The sequence below is a fragment of the Bombus huntii genome, chromosome 11, assembly GCF_024542735.1.
Source record: "Bombus huntii isolate Logan2020A chromosome 11, iyBomHunt1.1, whole genome shotgun sequence".
NCBI classification, from domain to species: Eukaryota; Metazoa; Arthropoda; class Insecta; order Hymenoptera; family Apidae; genus Bombus; species Bombus huntii.
This window is the reverse complement of record NC_066248.1, coordinates 4,443,451-4,459,709: the sequence shown is the minus strand read 5'-3', so window position 1 is coordinate 4,459,709 and position 16,259 is coordinate 4,443,451. Positions and strand designations below refer to the sequence as shown.

Below are 16,259 nucleotides of genomic sequence, written 5' to 3'. Positions count from 1 at the left end.
CATTACAAGCTTGAGAAGTATTTAAGCGAAACTAAGCGAACTGCTTGTTATTCCAGAGATGGCGTTGGCTCGGCTAATCTTTTCATTAGCGTAAAGTTAATTACTTTGCAAGGCATCGACAGACCACAGTTACGTGTCCTCGAGGCTGGCACGCGAACCATAGCGCGCACGCAAAAAGAAGGAAACGCGCGTCGTTGGCCGGAGTTTCGCGCCAGTTTCACCGGCGGGTGTTACCCTAATAGGATTCAGCAAATTACTTACCAACTGGTGCCGTACTGCCAGCTCCAATTCCTTCGGGATTTCCCGATCTGAAAGAGAACGACGAATTAGCGTGTTTGTAACAGCCGAATCACCGCAGGTTTACCTAAATAGCTAGGTAAAGGGGTAAATGATTAAGCAACCGTGTGTTTTCTCTACGATTAATTGTAACATTCTTCCTTACAGGGGAATGAGCGAAGTATGTGAAGCGCTAATCGATTCTTCTCGTTAGACCAGGTAGAATTAAATTGAATCGAACAAGACGTACATAGCATGTCGATGGATAGAAAGTAGTTTCGAGTTGTCACAGCGTGTGCGTCGATAACTTTTATGTTAAATATTTTTGTGTATTATATGTTTGTCCATCGGTCTTATCAAACGAAATTCTACAATTTTGTAAAATTACCGTGCCTTCTCGTACCGTACCTCGTAGCTGACGAAACTTCGTTTTTACGTTAGTAAGAGAAAATTTGATCTGAAAGGAGCTTGAAAAGCGCGATTTCAAACGGTATAGATCGTTCACGCTACCTGGTTACGTTTGTCTGAACGATAATTTACATCGAGTATCTTTCATTCTACGTCGAGATGAAGCGCTCGTTGAATAAAATAAATCTCTGTTAAATAAAAATATAACGTTTAAAATGAACTATAGACGAGGTCTCGGATCTCAAGAAACGTCGATGTAAAATTCGAAATCTAAAGTTACAAGATCACAAACCGTCTAATCCAACCGAACGCAGTTTGATTCGTGAAACCGATTTCCCTCGTTCTATCGTAGAGCTTAGACAAATGGTCAGGAAAATTTGATCTCGTCCGTTTTTCCCCCAGATCAATTTCCCCCATGCACGATCGAATCCCCTTACTTAGAGTCGAGACAAGTGGAAATAATTATCCGGTTAGTTGGATCCTGTTAGACGAAATCGGTGGTCAAGAGGAATCTTCCAAGTTGGACTTTCGTTGGTCGAGCACATCTTATCGTTTGGACCTCGGAGCTTCGAGCAGACGGAGAATCGGACGAAACGAGAATAAAATCGGAGCAGCATGAAACGTGGTACGTAATTAGCGTCGGCTTTCGGTTTCGTCGTGAACAGAGGCTACCATTTATCACGAAGACGACTATGCTAATCCATCGATAGCAACGGGTCCGGTCCAGGAAATCTCTTTTTTCAACAGCCACTGAAATCGAAGATTAATGGACCGCGGATTTTTATGCGATTATATTTATGGTTAGGAAGTTTAAACGTGAAAAATGTGTAGAATCTACGTCGTGCGGAAAGATATATGAAATGTTTCAGTTAACATGGAGAGATTTTAACGAATCACCGTGTATAAGTTCCGTATCTAAAGTAAGCAGAAATAGGAATTTGAGAAATTAAATCTCGAAAGCTTGAATTATCGAGTTGAATCTATCGCATTCAGACTGCGAGATTTCCATAGAAACTTAAGATTGCAAAAAAAGAAATATTCAGCGGACGAAATAAATCTGTCCTCGGATTCCATTAATTAATTATTAAACGAATTTGCAGGAAAATAAAAAAATGCCACCTAAGGATTTGCAACGCGTACAAGTTCCGATCAAACCGGAAGATGCGAAATCTCGAGAAGCTTGAATTATCGAGTTAAATCTATGGCATTCAGACTACGAGATTTCCATAGAAACTTAAGATTGCAAAAAGAAATATTCAGCGGACGAAATAAATCTGTCCTCGGATTCCATTAATTAATTATTAGACGAATTTGCAGGAAAATAAAAAATGCCACCTAAGAACTTGCAACACGTACAAGTTTTTCGCACAAATCTTTCCCTCCTTTTAAGACGATTTCTTTCTTCTGAAGAGGGAAACACGTGTAAGCAGAGGGTGGCCGCGTTTCTGAATTCGTCAAGGGGAGGATTGGCGTGGTTCGGGGTCAAGAGAGCGACACAAGAGAGACTTTATGGCAGTGCTGTTGGTCCGAGTTAAGCCCCGGAGCTTAGGGACCTTTCCCCCATTCTCTTCGAGTTGCTACGCTATACGAACATCGGCCAGATAACGCAAACTCGGTGTCATCCGTGAGAAATAGGTATTAGCAGCTATGATTGCTCTCCCGTGAGAATCTGTTCATTTCTATCTCTTAGAGTTACTACGTAGATAGAAGCCAGACCACTGTGCGAAGCTCCTTTACCTGCACGTACCTACCTTCATGGACGACTATTATTCGTCGCATTAAAACGCAAGTTAGTTACGGACTTCCTGATAATTCCGACATTTAGCACGGAACCTTCCGATATATTCTATTCTGCTTCCGTAACCGATCTTGCAATTGATTCTGCGATAGCAAATGTTTCGCGTTTAGCATTATCCCGCTATATAATTAAGTATGGAATAACAGATTGCGAAATCGGAGTTACGAAAGGCGGATGGCGCAGTTCAACGATGGCTACGAGATCCTATGACAATTCGTTGTACTTACTGTTGAGAATTGTGCATCTTAATTGCCATAATAAATTGCCAATAAATAAAAGCAAAGGAACACCGAGGTTACACTTAGAATTCGTATTAAAGTAGTTTTAGATTTATTTAATAAACGATTGCCAGGATCTTCGTCGATGTACATTTGCACGCGTCTCAGCACTTCCTTTGTCTCGCCATCTTCCATGCCACGCTGCCAACGGAACAGTTACATTCGTCCGTTTTTCGAGACGCACGTACTTCCACACACTGATATTCGCGTACGTGTGTCACTACCACGCGGCCAATCTAGTCTAGCACACAAAATTACGCATATCTCGATAGTTACAATCAACTAACGAGCGAGGAGAGATTCTACGCTGCGCGTATTTTATAATTTTATAATTTTGCGATTTCGTATCGAGCAGGCTAGTTTGCAGTTTGTAAAACGCTGTGAAATTTCGAAATTTCGCCAAACTTTCCGTCAAAATTCACAACGACTCGTGATAATTCGCGAATGGAACTGGTTGTACCGCTGGAATCCAATTATACGTAATTTCGATATCGCAGGCTGCAGGTTTCGCGTTTATGGCTCGAGACTAACTCTTGCTTCGGACAATTTTATTGCACCCAAAAGTACAACGTATGCATGGAGAAACAAATATACGTACACATAGCACAGCGATGTGTTTGATACTCGTTCGTTTTATAACGTTTCATTCTTTAAATCGCTCGAATTTAAAGCAACTAGACTCGAGATAAAATTCAGCGGAACCGGAGAGACATTAGACGCGAGACAAAGTACGTTTTAATAAGAGTCGTTCGAGTGGAGATTGGTATGCCGAGGGACCGTTTCGTTGGACGTCTGTGCGTTATACGTATTTGCCTGGGGTCTGACCTGAACGTCTTAATCCCCTGTTCGCGGAAGCCAGGTTTCCGAGATCCCCAGGTTGCTTCTCAGAAGGGACTCTCGGAACTGTGTCGACTAATTTAGCGATTTAAAACGAGGAGGAAATTAGGTCGTTTCCATGAAATAAACGGAACTAACGAATCGACGACATTTGGAAGCAGAGGTCTCGTAACTAAGAATTATCGAATTATCCAAGTCATTTTTACTGATTCCTATAACATCATCACCGACTATCGTACAACTTACTGACTGACCGTCTAACGGAAAAGCAGGTTTTTCCTCCTCCTATCTTCATTTATTAACGTTGGCTATAACCAATGGGCATCGCTGATCGTTACCCTCGCTTTCCTAACGAAAAGTGCGAACAACGAATCCGCGTTCTTAGTTCTAGAAACGCGTGAAAACGAAATGAAAAAATTCTTTTTTTATTATTTAATTTGTACCTTACAATTTGTCCAGCTGGGCATTCGGCAAATTTTTCGAACTTCATCGCTAATTAACACGTGGATGGCTACCCCGAGCGGAATACCATCTTCGAGTTTGTCTATTTTATTTCTTTAGCGAGATCAATGAGGTGTTTTCTCTTTAGTCTTCTTTTTATGAGAATTCTGCAAACATCTTCTCGATATTTTTACTCCGTACGCAATTTCCTGGTATTAACGAACGACCTGCATCGAGAAGACAGTGGTTCTTTGCTTCGTTTAAACGCTACCGACAATGAGAATCAGTCAGCTGTGTATTGTCCACCCAGTACAGTCGGACAACCCTCCGGCAGGTCTACCAACCTATCGATCAGGCAAACCGATCGTAAAGGGAAACGAAATTAGCCATATTTCGTGCAACGTTTATTTCCAGACCTAAAGGGAACATGAAACACGAAAGATCATACGTGGAACATCAGTGGCGAACGAAATTAGCGACACGTGCAACCAGAAGACAACTGACAGGTTCCAACAGAAAGGCCGAAGGCGATGCATAAAATAAACGGCGTTTCCTGTCAGACAGACGAAACCGAATAATTTTCACGATTCGCGGTGAAATTAATACGAGTTGGAACGATGAATGGAATTAATAGCAATTACGGTCTCGAGTCTCGGCTGAAAATATTGCCATTTCAGGTCGTGGTCGACGCTGACAACCACGTAGCCGCTAATTAAACGAACCATTCGAGCTGGAACGATGGATACGCGTCGAAGAGGAAATTCTTTTTTCTCCTCTGCCATCGTTTGTCCGCTTTTTTATTTAAATCTGCTGTCCTCCTCGCTTCTCCATCGCCTTGCGCCTCTTCGGGTATCTTCTTCTATTCACGCTATTTGCTCGTGAAAAGTAATGGAATAGTAGAATCAAATTCTGCCGATATCTATTCAAGTATAACATACGTATTTCGCGTTGGAAACGAGTGTTAAACACTGTCAGACACGAGATCGAGGAAGCGTTCGAACAATCGCCGACATCCTCCGCGAACACGAGCATCTTAAACTTTCACTAACATAGTAATGAGATTCGACAATCGCGACCACGTTGCTAAAGTTTGAAGGAAATTTGAAAAAAGAGAAGAATATAAGAATTATGCATATAAATTACAAGAGTCCCAACGAAGCATCTTTATCATCGGAATATACGTTTTCAAAGTACCAAAGTATCGTAATCGCGCGAAAGTAGCGTGAAATTCTAAGAAAGCCAATATGTTTCGACACAATGAATCGGCAGGAAAATGTTCTAATAAACCGAACAGCGCGTCGATACTTTTCGTAGCCGGTGTGCAATGTCAAAACGATTCTCTCGAAACGGTAAATTCCTCTTTGCCCGACATTCGCCATTAACAATTCGAATTCCACGCCATTGAAAATTACGCCACTGCCGTCCTGAACCCTTTTTTCACGATGGGATCGCGTGCCGGTCTCCGGAAATTGATCGTAAAATCGCGCGTTTCCATCGGGGACGAAACAATAATAACGAACGTATTCCCGCTGCGTCCACGGAAACGGGACCTGTTTCGCGAAAACGCGGTGCAATTAGACGCCGAACACGCGAGTGAAACGCAACGGATAATGCGTCCGCCGAGGGAGATCCGTCTTGACCTGCTAAAAACCATTTCGAAACTTGGCGATGCACCGGATGCCGATAGCACCGGCGGCGAATTAAGTCGCGGTCTTGCGGGCCATTTTGCCCAACGAAACTTCGCATTGCACCTCGGGGAATTCTCGTGTTACGCGCCACGACGGGTCATGCAGTGCGAAACACCATTAACAAACGTCCAGAGACCTACGCAGACTTTCCGCTTTATGTCCGAGCTTGCGCGCTTTGCCGTGCAAATTCTGCTTCGTCACGGTTGCTTCTAAATTAAATCGGGTCGATTAGAGTCGTCTTGATATCCTGATCGAGAACGATCGATCACGTATATTGTCGTAGGTCTACGGACTACTCAGACTCGCGAGATTGGATCCGAGGTGCGGTATATCGGTCGATAGTGCTATTGCTGGCTGATGTATAAGTCGCTATGACGTATTGCTGTTGCTGGTGTATAGGATTTTTTGTCTTCATCCGGGTTGCCTTTTTCTCAATTAGGATTCGCGGAGAAAAAAATCGGACTACGAATGCCGAGATTTGAACCTGGGTCCTGAACGTTCGTAACCAACGACGCTAACCACTGCTCTACGGTCGCCCGGTTATAGTTTGCTGTCGAGTGCCGCTACAGATCACTCGGATTCTTCGCTGCGGAAATTTGATCTGGAAAAGTTTGCTTCTGAATAAAAGCATCGATCGATGGTATCAATGAATCGACTGAGATTCGGGGTCGTGTACGAGATCTAGAGAGCTACGTAGACTTCTAAGATCCGGCCATTTGGATTTTCACTGTGAAATTCTCTTTCGTGATATTGGGTTCTCAATTGACGTATTGATCGGTGGTATTCGATCGATGTACTGACTGACGTATTGCTCGTGTTTCTGCGTCTTTCGAGTTTTAAGGAAAATACAAGAGTTGGAAGATGAATACGAAGATGAAGATGTTTCTTAGTATGTGTTCTCGTTGCTGTTTGTATTAAACTGTCTTTTTGAAGATATTACAAGTTTTCGTTCGCCTTTATTCGATGATAAAAGTGGTAGCACGCTATGGATAAATGAAAATGATAAAAAATACGTCGCCCAGTATTTTCTATACGATATGAATATTTACAGTGGAACGGTCGATAAATCAAATTGACAGTTTAAAAATAGGAAATGGTAATTCCGAATTTCGTCAAGCGGGAAATGCCGAAAAAGCGTGTTCCACCAGTGTCAATGTTTAATGAACTTTACTACGGGACAGTATGCGATGATAAATAATCAAATTTACACTGTACAGCATATATGCGGATATATAGTCCTGACCGCCAACAAATAAACACGAAAGGGGATCGAGTAAAATAATATTTCAAGTGGCGCAAACGAACCCATTGTCCCTCGCAGGTACAGCAATGTTAAACGCGAATTCTCTACATTTCGACATTCAATTCCACGATTTTGTTGTGCTTTATTGCCACGATTTTAATCAACTGCGTTTAGTTTAACAATCGAATTAAGTGGCAGACAGAGTGATCGAGTTACGTATATCGCGAGTCGTAGATGGAAAATATGTTGAAATCGAATTTTGATTTGATAAATTCGCAATGTAGCGAGTTAATTTAGAGGATTTTAGGCTCGATGCGGGATTGACTAAGGAGTAAGCTTCCAGTGTACAACCTTAACAAATACGAAATTACTTTAAACTTTAATGGAATTATGATACTTGTCAACTTCCAGACCTTCCAGCTTTGAAACTTCCGTGCGCTCAATCTTCCAGACTTTCTGCAGTCCCAAAACTTTCGAACGCTCAAATCTTCAGATTTTCTATAGTTGGAAAATTTTCGAACGCTCAAATTTTCAGAATTTTCAGTTCCGAAGCCTCCGAGCGCTCAAACCTTCAGACTTTCCAGTTCCGAAACTCGCGAACGCTCAAACTTTCAGGCTCTCCGGTTGCGAATTCTCCGAACGCTCAAACTTTCAGATTTTCCGGTTACAAATCTTGCGAACGCTCAAACTTTCAGACTTTCCAGTTCCGAAGCGCCCGAGCGCTCAAACTTTCAGACTTTCCAGCTGCGAAACTTGCGAACGCCCAAACTTTCAGACTTTCCAGCTCTGAAACTTGCGAACGCTCAAACTTTCAGACTTTCCAGCTCTGAAACTTGCGAACGCTCAAACTTTCAGACTCTCCAGTTGCGAAATCTCCGAGCGCTCAAACTTTGACACTTTCCAATTCCGAAGTTTCCGAGTGCTCAAAGTTTCAGACTGTCTATAGTTGCCAAACTTCCGAACGCTCAAACTTTCAAATTCTTTTCACACCTTTTAACTTTCAAATTCGAGTTCTCAGACTCTGGAATCTTCAAACTTTCGTATTGTCCAGCTTGACCAGATTCTGTCGCGATCTCCAGACAAAAGTACATCAATCCGACGATTCTCTGGTTTTTCCTAATCCACCATACCATGGATACGTTCTAACGCCGAACTTGTCGAAAATTGAAAACGAAGCAACTGCTGAAATCGGATGGGAAGAACTACTAGTCGGCGCAATCTCTGACAGTCGATGGTGATTAATCGAGTCGGTGAGGATCCGGTCAAGTGGAGGCTTCTCTAAAATCGGTTATCCGCTCGCGAAAGATCATTAATCAAGGTCGGTGCGAACGGAACGTTCTCACCACGAGAACCAAAGTTCCAGCCACTTTCGCCGTCTGCGAAGCGCGTTGTCGCGCGATGTTGGCACGTTGTATTACAATCTTGGTAGCGATGGGACCAACTTCGTTTACGTATTTACGAATTTGTAGTCGAATTTACACGCTGTACATTCCGAGCTGGAACGATGTAAATTCGTCTCGAGTCAAACCCAATAGTCGAGCTTTAACTCGTAAGGTTTGGATACTCGCAAATAGACTTTTAATTTTTACGTAAATTCGTATTTCCAAGGATATTATTTAAAAATGTTATCAGACTCGGTAGACAATTGTTTCGCCTACTAAGAATTATAAAAAAAAACACTGCACTTTGAATATTTTATAAATCATTTCATATTGCGTGCATTCTGTGCGATTTCGCGCTATCAAATTTCCAATAAACGCGTAAACATTTGCAGCGAGATGCGTCGATTCGTTCGTTGCACTTGCCAAGCGCTCGACCTTTGCCAGCTGCTGTCGAACCACGTCCAACTACAACGTTTAACGAAATATCAACAACTTTCGTACAATACGAACGACATACGCGAAAAAGGAGGAAAATTCTGCGCGTTGGAATATCTTGATAGTGGAATATTTTGAGCGAAACTTTTCGAATATCTTCGCGAGTCATCGTACTTGCGACGTACTTTGGCCCATCGCTGAGTCTTCGTGTAACACGGTACCGCGACACGGTGTCGCGAGTTTACACGTTGTCTTCTGTCTTGCGACTTTTCGCTCGGTTACACGTGTTAACGTTAAATCTTCGTTGCTGTAATACCGTTAGCGTGTACAACGATTCTTAGTCTCGCCAGCTCAAAACCGTAGTTGGGATTAAAATTACATCTTACTAATCGTGCGATTATGTACTCGCTTTCGTTGGCGTTACGTTAGCGTGTCCAAAGATTCGATTTTACGAGATAGATCGTCGAATCTCATTACGAATTTTATTACGGTGTATTTGAATCGCAGCGTGGCCGAGAATATTTGCTGTAGAAGAAACGAATCGAACGACTTTCTGAAACTTTAGTGGCACTTGGATCCTAAATTTTTAGGGACTCGATGACGAATTCGAATTTTTTGTTAGGTCCGGACACGGTAAATGAAAGGAAACGCAGAGAGAGAGAGAGAGAGAGAGAGAGAGAGAGGGGGGGGGGGACAAATTGCAGCAACCGTAATTGGATGTAACTCGTGGAATGTACGCACGAAGTTACAATTTCCAGAAACAGTTTATTATACGACAAACGAGAGAAATAAAATTCAGCGGGCGAAGAATAAATTAAATCGCATCTATCCTTCTTCAGAGTTACAACTACATTTCACGTAGAAAGAGTGGCCAAACTTGAATAACTTCGAAACACAAATTATTCCTGCTATAATATGTACATTTTATATTTTCCTGCTGCTTTATGAATAATTTGAAACGACCAAGTTAATTTCGCTGGATACGCAGACAGTAATTCTTGCTACACGTACGCGATAACAACGACATCGTCGTTATAATAATCGTAAAACGTACAAAATGTAGGGTTACGATCCGCGGTTTCGTCGCTTGTCCACGCTTACGAGTTTCCACAAGGCGACTGTGAAAACGAAACGCGGAAACCTGATAAAAGAGCGGTTTAATTTTGTAAAATTAGAGAACAGACGATTGTACGTTGTACAAAGACTCGATTGTACATTGGCGAACATTCGTTCGAGAGTCGATCTACGTCTATTTTAAAAATACGATCAAACCTAAAAAAAAAAAAAGAAGAAGAGAAAAGAAAAAGAAAGCCACAAATACCTGCTAATAATTACGAGGACAGTTGAAAATCGAGAAGCACAATTGATAATTTCCTAAAATGACCGTTTCTCACTGTGCCGCATATTTTTCAAACTTTCTACCGCCACGACCGCTCAGAGAACCGACGTGATTTCTCAAGGAGAAGACGCAGCGACGTCCCAGAAACACATCCGGCGAAATTAAACGTTGGTACGATTAGAGCGCGAGAGAAAAATCACTGGCAGCAACATCTGTTTCGCTGGTTGGGACAAACGGCCACCGATTTCTCCGTGTCTGGAAAACGGTTCGACCCCGATTGCTACTTGCCGCGAGAAACCAGAACGAACAGAACAAACAACGTCACCAGACGGGGTGTTATAGGAAAAGAGGGAAGAGCTATGGTGTCGTCTGTGCGGTGCTTTTATTTTTCCAACTTTAACGAGTTTCTCGCGCCTCTTTGTCTCCCCTGTGTTTCTACTCTCTGTCTCCAACTCTCGTACACTGTGTACACGTCTGAATTACGAGAACGCGAATTACTCGAGGGATTGGTTTGAATGGCCGCGCAACGAGCAGCTATTGAATAAGCAATTGCTCCCGTGGCCTTCCGGCTTGTCTGGTCGATCGATTTTCAAAACTCGTTATCCGCGTAATGGAATCCTAAAATTACCGGAATACACACTGGCCCAGCTACCGCTGTGCAAGCGCCGTGTTTATTTCTTCTTAATGAAGTAATGGAGAGACGAAGTGGTAGAAGAACCGGCGGATGAAAGCGGAATGTTTTATCGCGACACGCTTGCGCAGCTTTGTAGATTTTTCGTAATTCTGTTTGTTCTTTTCATCCGACCGGTTCTAGTTATCGTTAACGTGCATAATATCCTTGATGGATTAATGAAAGCGAAAGAGAAAGAAAGATAGTGGTGGTGGTGGTGGTGGTGGTGGTGGTGGTGGAAGAATGGGGATGAAAGCGAACGTCTTATTATTGTGGGTAGCTTGAGAGGATCTTATCGAGGATTTTACGTATTCCCTGTCATTCTCGTCAAAGCCTCGCTATTTTCAACCGAACAGGACCACCGAGTACGAAGATGTGAGAAAGGACTCGGACGAATCAGCGGGTCTGTCGAGTTTCTTCGCGAACAAATTCCTGAAACCTGGAACATAGGGTGTATCGTAACATGTGCGACCCACTTCAGCAGCGGACAGCAGGCATAAAAACAATGAAAAAAGTTCATACGAACACGTGTTCTATCCGACCTTCTCTCGAAGTTATAGCCATTTTTCTGCTTCAATAATCCGCAACCGCGTTTGCCTTGATAGAAGGCTCTTGAAACGGCTACCCACGGTCAGTATTATTATATACACGTGGGATTTTCGAAAGATCGCGGAATTCTTTGACGCGACGACTGCAAGATTGCATACGGATCCAGGGACAGCCATCTCCACCACCTTCTACGAAGCCAAGCAGCCGCGGGTTATTGAAACACAAAAATGGCTATAACTTTGAAACGAGGTCACATAGAACACCTTTAGCACCGACTTTTCTCGCTGCTCTTGTACCTCGTGTCCACCGCTGAAACGGCTGCCACATCTTACGATACACTGTACCGATTCAGAGGATGACCTTCCTTCGGGCGACACTCCGAGACATTACGCGACCATAAAATATAAATAACAAAGTAGAATAACGAGAAAACGCGAATAACGAAACAAAAACGCGAATGTAATTTAATATGTCGGAGTCAGGTTGGCATTTTGGGGCGTACGATGAACCTTTACTTACTTTACCGTCGCGGATGTAGCTAATATTTATCAGTACGAATGTGGACACTACAAGAGGCCATGGGCCATAGCGGCGATAGGATGGTCGAGATGATGGTGGCAACGAATTCAGGCTCGACAACGAATCCACGGTCCACGGGATGACGAGAGCAAACGTAATACACGATTCGGGTAACTTTCTCCGTAACTCAATCAGCAATTCGTACAACGACTAACTAACTCGTAATCCAAAAGAAACCGCCCTTATATACTCCTGTCCCCACTTCTCGGTTCAATCTTTGTTTTTAAGGAGAGCCATATATAATCATTTCATACCTCTGTCAGGTACACGTCCCTCCCGTGGCCGCGGCTACGTCTAGTGACCCGCTAGGTCATCTTGAGCCTGAACACATCGTCATAAAGCCAGGTTGGAACATTAAAGTTATTTCTGATTTATTTCTTTTTTTTTTTTTTCTTTTTATTGCTTAAATGCAGCTATCGTAAAAGTCTGGACTAGGGTATTGGGGTTTTACCCAGTATTCCTGACGAGAAATCCCGATGTTCTTCCATCTCCGACAAATAAATTCGTAGCAAAGAGCTCTAGAGCGTTCGAGCTTGGCGATTTCGCGATCTATCGAGAAGCAAGATCGCGAGAAACTTTCATCGTATTCCGAAGCTTTGATACCGTGCGTTGATCCACGGTCTAACGACGGAAACTACGATCTGTTGGAAGACGACGGGATTTCGAGAAGCGTGTTAACGCGAGATCGTTGCTGACGGAGCATGTTGCGAGCACATGGCGCTGCTAAGGCCGGCGTTGCACGTACAGACAGCAGAACCGGCATATCGGGGAACCGTAATGACGCACGCACGCACGCACTCGCGTATCAACGCCGGTGGCTGCGTGTGCGTGGGTGCGAAACGCGGCGTGCTCCGCAGGCCGCTTTCGTCGGGGACATCGTGCACGGCTCGAGACATCCGGTACAATACCCTCCGGTTATAATGGGCCGCTAGTTCCTCGCATTGTTCGAAGGCTACATTATACGCGCCGTACACCCTCCAAGTTACACGCGAGCGCACCACATACACGGATACGAGAGTTGTAGCGGATATATGCGAAGGACAGTACACGTCGTATCGTATACACGGGTCGGATTGAAATTCGTTGTACAAGCGGCGCATCGTACGGTTGAAAATAAGTGGCAATTCAGGAATGAGAGAAGTAAATTGGCAGCTTTGTTTTTCGAGTAAATCGAGCTCGAAACTCGGTCAAGCGTTGGCTGTATATTTAGGTTGTCCGGAAAGTGTCTTTCTTTCGCAGACGCGTCTTTTACAACAACAAATCTTTGTACAAATATGAAAACTAATCTGTCGAACGTTGTGATCTTTAGTTTGATAGAAGAGAAAGGATCGTACGTAATTCGATAAAATAATATAAAAGGGAGAATGTTGTGCATCCATTATTTCCTTTAACCCATTTCCATCATGGCCCTACTTTTAAGGGGACGTTCGAAGGTATCAGCGGCGTTCAACTGACGACTGGTCCCTATCAATCCGCGCTCGGATGCAAATGGGTTAAAAGCGAAAGAAACTTTTTGGACCACCCAATATATGAATCGCTTGAGATTCGTGTACGAGCTGATCGTACGACTGAAAGTATTGAGTTGGCAACTAAGTTACCAAGTTGGTAACAATCGCTTATTTGCCAATCCAATGAGAGGCAAACGAGTATCAAAAGTAAGAAGAGTAAGTCGAAGGTTTCGTTTTGCAGCAAATCGATGGTAAAAAAGGATGGTAAATTCCCTCGTAACATTCGTGATAATTCGTCGTAGAATTCGAGCTACGTGGCACTAAACAAGAAGGCAACGAGGAAAGTGTACGTCAAGTACTTCGTTTTACATAGGAAATTCGGTTTGAAGATCAGCCGAATATGTACAGGGTGTGTTGCAAATTCAAGCAGACTGCACGGCTAAGAGGAAGAGAAAATGAAATTTTAGAAATTCACGCGCACACGAAATCGGCCAATTTGAACAATCGGTGGGAAGTTGTTGTACGTGTAAAAATATCGCAAGTTGAAAATCTACGGTAACATCGCTTCGCAGAAAATTCCTTAATTTTGAAAAGACCGGGAACTCGAAATTTTGATCACGCTCGCACTAGGCTTCAAATCCCATCCTGAATTTCCACTCATCCTGTGTACACGCGTGTACATTTCTACACGAACAGCGTATGTGTATCCCTGCAAGATACACGTGCGTGGTTGGTAGTTGTGGTACAGCGAGCAGGGCAGTAAATGCACGACTATGTACAATGGTGTGCATATGAATAGAAACATGTTTTCGCAACTCGTAGGAAATACGATATTTATTAAATAAAAATATATCCTACGCGTATAAAGAACAAATATTTTCAGTTAAATCGCGTGTAGCTCAGCCCATTGCATATATACGCGGAAACCATACGAGCATATTATTCGCGTTCGTGCGATACAGAGGGTTGCGAGGGTACAACAACGTGCGCGAATGCGAATCAGCGACAGGCTGGGTATTATTATAGGAAGGTGAGGTATGGCGTTGTTGTTGCCTCTCGTCGTTATTATACGCGCGTGATATTGGCCATCTCCGGGCGGCCTCATGTAAATTACGACGATAGGAAACGGCTGGATTTATCGGTGGAGCGATTTCGAGCAAAGGGGTTGAGGTTGAGTAGGAGCAGGTTCTCGAGAAGGTTTCGAGACAGCGTCGCCCGTTGCGATATTTCGGCCTGTGTTGAACTTTACCCCCGTTTTCATCTATCCAGAAATTCTATCCATGTACTTTTAGCATTAGACGCTTCTAGATCGATTCGCAAATTTATGGCATTTGAACGATCTTTCGTTTTTACGAATCCAATTCCCCGGTTAGTTTCGCGCAACATTTCTGCTTTAGTCGTAGCAGAATTTTAGTCTCAATGTACAATGTACCGTGTATCCGTCCATAGGTTCGATTCGATGAGACACAGCTGGAAAGTAGACGACGAGCAGGAAAATCGGAGATGGCGAGAATCGGTCTTCGATGCTGGCGAAACCGGCGAAATTGAAAAAATTCGAAAATCGAAAAAATGCGCAATTCCTCGTCCTGTTCAAAATTCAAGTCGCCGCAGTGAAATGGAAAATAATGGAAGACGATCGAAGGCCGATCAAACGAACAGGTCACACGTGCGCGGAGCCGGAAGTACGCAAGCGTGTGCAGACTATCTGGATAGGTGCGACCGCGAGGACGTATCGATTAGGAGGTTCGAACTGGTTGCCCGTTACTCTCGAATCACGCCGGCTAGCGAATAATCAGATGGCCAATTAAACGGCCCAATTAAAATAATAAATCAGCCTAATTGGCCGTTGATCCTCGGTTGTATTTCGTTTTCGACAGCCGGTTCTTTCTGTTCCCTTCGTTTTCCTTCCTCTTTTTTTCCTCCCTGTCTTTACGGCGGATCGATCTCTTCCGTGCGTTTAATGCGAAAGAGAAGAACCGAAAGGGGAGATACGAAATGGCGACGAATAAAGGCGAGCGAAGGGAAATGATAGCAAAGGGCGAGAAAAATGTAAAAAGAGAGGAAAAAAGAAGAAATAGGGGACGGAGGTAGAGGAAGAGAGTGACGAAAATATTTCGCCGACCAATGCAACGTAATTGCCACTTTATTTTCGCCGCGTGACCCGCTGCAATTAACGCTTTAATTTCATCGAGTGCCGTGGCCCACGAAAAATGGCGGCTGTCTGTGAAAATACGACCCGAATTTTTGTCCTGGGTCGCTGAAGAATGCCCTACGCGTCCGACAATCGTTTTTTATCCCTGCTTCTGGCTATTGAACGAATAGCTTGGAGAATTCTATTTCTCTTTTTTCTATCATAAAGGCGAGCAATGCGACAGAAAGTATTTCAACTTATTTCTCGAATTTTAAAGTTATTTCCCAGCGAGGCTTTTTCTCATCAGCTATTACATTTCAGATCTTGCGTTCGATGTTACAGAAGATACAACGATCGACGAATATCTTTTGTACCCACTCTATTTAATATACAGTATGACGCGTATGTACATGATCTTTTCTATTGAGGAGAATAATAGCACCATAGCAGGAAGACAAACGCAGACAAAAGGCTTGGAGTAAAGTCCGAACGTTTGCCTTGGCACTTTCAGTAGCCGCATTACGCAACGTTATCGTATTTGCGATTCTACGACTATTTGTCTACTCCTCGCTTGTCCAAAGCGTCAAGGAAAACTCGCTGCCACCTGCCGTTAATGTTATTTAACAAATATTGCGAGCTCTCGGTCCTCTAAAGCTATATATATACAGGGTGGTTGATAACCGGTGATACAAGCGGAAAGGGGGCGATTCTACGCGAAAAAAGAAGTCGAAAATATAGAATAAAAATTTTTCGATTG

General features: G+C 43.3%; 1 protein-coding gene across 8 annotated transcripts in view; it reads right to left on the bottom strand.

Moving 5' to 3' along the window:
• The window catches only part of LOC126871415 (ankyrin repeat domain-containing protein 50), a 218,180-nt gene that overhangs the window by 145,498 nt on the left and 56,423 nt on the right, over positions 1-16,259 (bottom strand). For all 8 annotated transcript variants that reach the window (XM_050630200.1, XM_050630201.1, XM_050630194.1 and 5 more), the window contains one exon: positions 262-308. The gene's annotated coding sequence lies outside the window, so the exon portion shown is untranslated. The remainder of the gene's footprint in view (positions 1-261; positions 309-16,259) is intronic.